Genomic DNA, 6,000 nt, shown 5'->3' on the forward strand with positions numbered 1-6,000 from the left:
ATTTGGCACATGAGGGCAAGTGTATAAAATTGTGCTGAAATTCTATTTATTTTTTACTCTCCACACACAAACGAGTGTCATCCCTCCACCTCCCCCATGTCGGTCCTCATTTGTGTTTACTCTGCCACAGCGCATAGGTCACTTTCCCCATTGTTATTTTGCAGCGGTCTCAATAACCAGTTGGGAAGTGCATCTTATCCCAAAGATAATTAAATACACTGTCTTCAACCACAACAAATACAGATTCCAGGGAGAACTTACATTCTCTGTTTGTCAACCGAGGAAAGATGTTACAGATAGGTAGCCGTGTTGGTCTGCCATAGTCAAAACAAAACAAATTCCTTCCAGTAGCACCTTAAAGACCAACTAAGTCAGTTCTTGGTATGAGCTTTCGTGTGCATGCACACTTCTTCAGATACACACGAGGAAAGATGTGTTTGTCTTAGATAATTTAGACTGCTTCTCCCTTCCTTGCCACATAGCATTCCTTTTTAAAAATAAACCAGCACTGATCTATTAAACCACATACTCATTTTTTTTTGGGGGGGGGAGGGGGCACGGCTGTTGCAAGCATTAACGGGAGAGGCGCATGCTCACAGCCCTACAGCCCCCTCACACATTCTTTCCACATGGGAACAGGCTTCGGGTCCACTTATTTAATGCATATATGTGCAATGGGACTCCAATGTTAGCTGTTTTTTGAAAGTGCAAGCAGTCTTAGGATGGGATGAATTGTACTGCAGAACTGGCAAGGTGGTTGTTAAATGTTCAGAAAAAGTCAGAAGCCCAAGGCAGTATAAGTTCCTCAACTACGGTTATTCAACATTGTCAGTGACAATGGCTCACTTATAGGAAAACAAAACCTGAACTCACAGGACTACTCAATAAAAGCCCCAGCATGAACAGCTGACAGTTGAAAGTGCTTGTGCTTACTTGCCATTAGAACATTCGTCTACCAACGCTTATACGATTAGTTAGAACGCGCCTTGTAACATAAAAAGTGTTAAACCCAATACATAACAGTGGTGTTCAACTTCTTACATTCCTGCTTTTCCCTTGGAACTGGGGTTTCTGAAAATTTGATAGCCTTGGGGCCCACGTGAGACGACTGAAAATTAGTGAGGCCCACCTGTCACAAAATGGTGGTGCAGGGGCAGAGCTAGTCAAAATGGCTGCCAATGTATGACTTCAGCATAATCAGCTGGCAAGCCACAGGCATCCTTTTCTACTGAGCATGCAAGAAGTTCTGTAGCCTTATGAGGCTTTGCCCTTGGGTGGGAAAAATATTGCGCCCGGGAAAGGAAGATGGGAGTGTCTGTTGACACTCAAGGAATAGTTTCAGAAAAAAAGCTTTATGTCTACCATCCATGAACTGGTAGAAGGAGCAAGTGTGATAGTTCACAAACAAGCACGAGTTGACAGTCATTTGCACAGAGTATATATTCGCCTTCCAGTTCCCTCCCCTTTCTCCTCCCTCAGGAGTCCTGCCCCATGTTGAGGTTCTTGAGCATGAACAGAAAGCTGTGTTTGGACTCTTTTGGGACTCTTGGCGCCCTTCCCAGGAAAGGGGAATGAGAGCGGTTCAGCATGTCCAAAGATGTTGCAACTGAGTGAGATAAAAGTCAGTTCTCAGGCTTGAGTATTCTTGGCAATGACAGAGCCTATTCATTAGCGTTTTGAAGCCTTCTTGTACTGATAAAAGAATAACATTTTCCCTATGCATCTTGTGAGGAAAGCAGAGAAGAGCAGAGAAAAGCTGTTTTGGATTTTTAGAAGTCAAAAGGAATTTTGGACAGTTTTGAGGCCTGGTGGGGGGGGGGGGTGACTTCGGGCCTAGGTGGGGTCACCTGTCCTCACCTCCTTCAGTCCCATCTCCAATTCCTGGCATTTCCAGCTAGGGCTTGGGGGGTGGGGGGACCCTGCCTAAAATGCTGGAGAGCTGTTGCCAGTCAGTGTAGATATCATCAAGCTGACCTGAGTATAACTTCCTATGTTCCACAACTCAGATTTGCTCAAGCTAAATGGACAATTTGCCCTGGAAGTGACATGGTTCAGCCTCTCCTCTTTGGGCAGAGGTCACTGATCCAATTAGAAAAGGCCTTGGGAGGAGAGGCTTGAGTTACGCATACGCCCTCCACAAATTTCATGCCCCCTCACTGTTCATCTCCAGGCAGGAAATTGTGGGAAGCGGGGGGGGGGGGGCGATGACACACAAGGGCATTTGCCCCCAGTGCAAAAGTATTGTTGTTGTTGTTGTTTAGTCGTTTAGTCGTGTCCGACTCTTCGTGACCCCATGGACCAGAGCACGCCAGGCACTTCTGTCTTCCACGCAAAAGTATTAGGGGGCTCAAAACTTGAACACCTGGTGCTGCCTCAGTACAGTTTCACGCTTCCATTGATGGGCTCCATTGAAAACGGCTTCTCCATGCGAACCAGGAAGAGACCTCTCCAAACAACAGAACAACTCTTCTGATCTCTGCGGCAACAATCTCCTGGGTGACACAGATGATGCTATTAGATAGTTTAATGTGCGTGTTCCTCCGCACCCCGCTCGAATGTGCTACAAGTATGCGGTGCTTATGTTCAACAGCACAGGAGCATTCCCATCCCCATCCCAAGTCATGTTGAGATCCTACACCTCTGTTTGTAAGTACTCGAGTACCAGAACTCCACACAGGATGCGTTATTGGGAGCAACATAGTTTTAACAGTGTTCAGTTAGAAACCATATCCCCTGAACAGCCTATTATGCAGCCAGAGACTGCAAACCTCCTTGGCTGTTAGAGGCTGTGCATATTGATGCTTGTTCTAGACTTTTCTGGGGGGGGGAAGGGGGGGATTATAGATTGTCTGGTTTAAGTACTAAGGCTGCAAGATCACCGGGTTCTCAAATGTTGCAATCAGATGTCAACGGAGTCTCTCTTCAAGCTGACCCAGCAGTTGCTATGACACAGCTGGTCCCTACTATAATAGGAAGCACTTACCTGAGGCACAGACTCCATATGGGACATCATCTTCCTATTAGTGTGCTATTTAAAAAAACAAGAGAGAGAGAGAGAGAGAGACAGAGAGAGAGAGAGAGAAAGCTCCCATTACAGGTGTATAATTCCCCTTTCCTGCTTCCCTCCTGGTGCAAAAATACCTGTGAAGAGTGTTAAAGGGTTTCTGATTCTTATATTGCAAGAATGTGGATTAGCAAGAAGGCAAAATCTGATAAACATTTTTTTCCCTTGGATAAACACAGTTAAAGGAACATCTTAGCTGTTTTGCAGGTTGGAATTTTGGGATGTGGTGATTCATAGTGTAATCATGCGCCTGTTGCTTGGAGGTAAATTCAGACAACTGCCATAGGAGTGCAGTCTTAGGCTGCAATCTTAACCCTGCTTACCTGGGAGAAAGCCCCACTTCTCAGTAGTCCTGGTTAGGATTGTGCTGTGAATCATCTATAGATGTACTAAAGAAACCAGAAAAAAAGACTGAAAGTCATGAAAGTGGTGACGGGAAATATTAAGCTGAAGAGCGTATTTTACCTGAATCATTTATTGGAAGAGTCAAAATATCAATCTGATTAGTAAAATTGTGAAAAGCCCCATTTGGATTTTTTTGTTTCTTCTTTGAACTAATATAACCAACCAGCAGCCTAATATAGTAATGGCAGTTATGTTACAACAGCGACCTCTGCTGGCTACCTACACATGTTTTTATCTGCAATCTTCTGCTACTGCAGGGTGAAATTAATGCTGGCATTTTGATTTTGTAGGGCTGCAATTTGTAACTTCGCTGTACAACACTTAATTAAGAAAGTGTGCCATTCCACATGTGCAGAGTGCTAGGGTCTCCTTACTAAAAGACATCAATTATCATGTGCACATCGATGGAAAGGAAATAACTTCCATGTAAGAGGGTCCAAAAATGCTTTTCAGACAAGACTGATTCTGTCTCTTTTTAGAAATTAAGCCATGCCACATGACATACATTTCTGAATTCATATACTGTTGATACATAAACAACAATTGCCAAAAACACACACCCTTAAACACAGAAAAGGTCATAAAAAAACACCTTCCCCTTCTCAATTAAAAGCACAAAGTATTCCAACCAACAGACAAAAAATGAGGGTATATCAGAGCCTAGCAGAACACGCTTGCAATTCAGGGCTCAGTCCTGAAAATGTGATTATCACTGTTCATGTGTAGAGTACATCGCGCCAGTGAATTATCAAAATCGGCCTATGTTATGCCTGGATTTAAGGATTGTATCTTCCAGGCCAGGCTTGGGGAAGGATGGGGAGTCAAATCAGTGTGATATCCAGACAGGCCTAGATCAAAAACTTTTAGCCTGCAAGAACATCTTGTGATGTTCAAACTCCAGAAAGGATGGTTGCATATAGATTTTTCACTCAAAAAATTCAGATTCATATTCTCTTTCTCTCTCTATTTCTCTCTCTACTTGGAGATGCCAAGGATTGACTCTGCATGCAGGACGATGCTCTTTTGCTGAGCTACAGCCCTTCCCTCGGAGCACAGCCATGTTTTATCCTTTCCACCCAGCCTTCCTATGCTGTTTTAACCTCTCAGCGTGGCTTGTGGCATTTGTCTATGCTACAGTACCTGGGTGTACGGGGAGAGCAAAGAGTAAGGTTACTGTAACTTCCGTCATAAAGCTTCAGTATGCTGATGACAACGTAGTGTGTGCACGCTCAGAGGATGACCTCCAAACCATCCTAAATATCTTCACAGAAGCTCACGCAAAGCTTGGCCTATCGCTCAACATCCAAAAAGCCAAATTGATGCACCAACAAGTACAAAATAACCCCTCTGCAGCGCCACAAATCCAATTTAATGGTGTAACATTGAAAAATGTTGATCACTTCTCCTACCTGGGCAGTTATCTTTCCACAAGGGCCGACAATGATGCCGAAATCCAGCACCGCTCGAGCTCTGCGAATGTGGCTTTCTGCCGAATGAAGTGCAGAATGTTTGAGGACCGGGACATTCGCAGGGAAACCAAAATGCTTTTTTACAAAGCTATTGTACTGCCAACCTTACTGTATGCTTGTGAAACACGGACCACTTATAAATGCCATCTCCAACTCCTCGAAAGATTCCATCAAAGGTGTCGCCAATAATTTTTACACCTCACTTGGGAAGACAGGCGAACTAATACCAGTGTACTGGAAGAAGCAAAAATCACCAGTGTTGAAGTGATGATTGTTCAACATCAACTTTCTTGGACTGGTCATATTGTGCGGATGCCTGATTACCGTCTTCCAAAGCAACTACTCTATTCCAAACTTAAAAATGGAAAGCATAATGCTGATGGTCAACAAAAGAGGTTTAAAGAATGTCTCAAGGCAGATCTTAAAAAAAAAGTAGTATAAACAACAACAATTGGGAAACACTTGCCTGTGAGCGCTCCAATTGGAGAACAGCCTTTACCAAAGGTGTCATGGGCTTTGAAGACACTCAAGGAAGGCACGCTTGGCAAATCCACACCGTGATCAACTTCCGCCCAGAAACCAATGTCCCCACTGTGGAAGGATGTGTGGATCTAGAATTGGCCCCCACAGTAACTTACGGACTCATTGTTAAAACCACGTTTATGGAAGACAATCTTACTCGGCAATGAGTGATCACCAAAGAAGAAATAAGAAGTATGGGGAGAGGTGGGGAAATAAAGGCGCGGACCCCACCCTGCAGCCACAAGCTCTCTATCACCAGGTCAGCGCAAGGTTTGTGCCCTTGCGCTTCCAGTCTGTGGTCAATGAAATAAGAACCGGGGCAGCACCAGCTGTGTGGGAGCCAAGTGATAAGCAGAAAAGGGTGCAGCAGACAGGAAAAGATTGCCTCATTCTAGTCCAGACATGCCTGCTTCTCTCGTCAGGACCAGCTGCAAGTCACGAAGACAGGAAGGGCCCTGCTGAGTCAGATCGAAGGTGCCCACATTCTGCCAGCAACAGCAGCCAGCTATAAATGACTCCAGAAAGCTTGCAAAGGCAGGC

At 44.6% G+C, this 6,000-nt stretch overlaps 1 long non-coding RNA gene across 1 annotated transcript; it reads right to left on the reverse strand.

Moving 5' to 3' along the window:
• Nucleotides 1-544: 544 nt before the first annotated feature.
• LOC309341656 lies at nt 545-3,977 on the reverse strand. Its single transcript, XR_014156505.1, has 3 exons — nt 2,984-3,977; nt 2,355-2,492; nt 545-651 (listed from the first exon to the last, which is right to left on the reverse strand). It is a non-coding gene; the product is annotated as an uncharacterized lncRNA (long non-coding RNA).
• Between the last annotated feature and the right edge of the window lie 2,023 nt (nt 3,978-6,000).

This window comes from Podarcis erhardii (assembly GCF_964252035.2).
Source record: "Podarcis erhardii genome assembly, chromosome: 5".
Classification (NCBI taxonomy): Eukaryota; Metazoa; Chordata; class Lepidosauria; order Squamata; family Lacertidae; genus Podarcis; species Podarcis erhardii.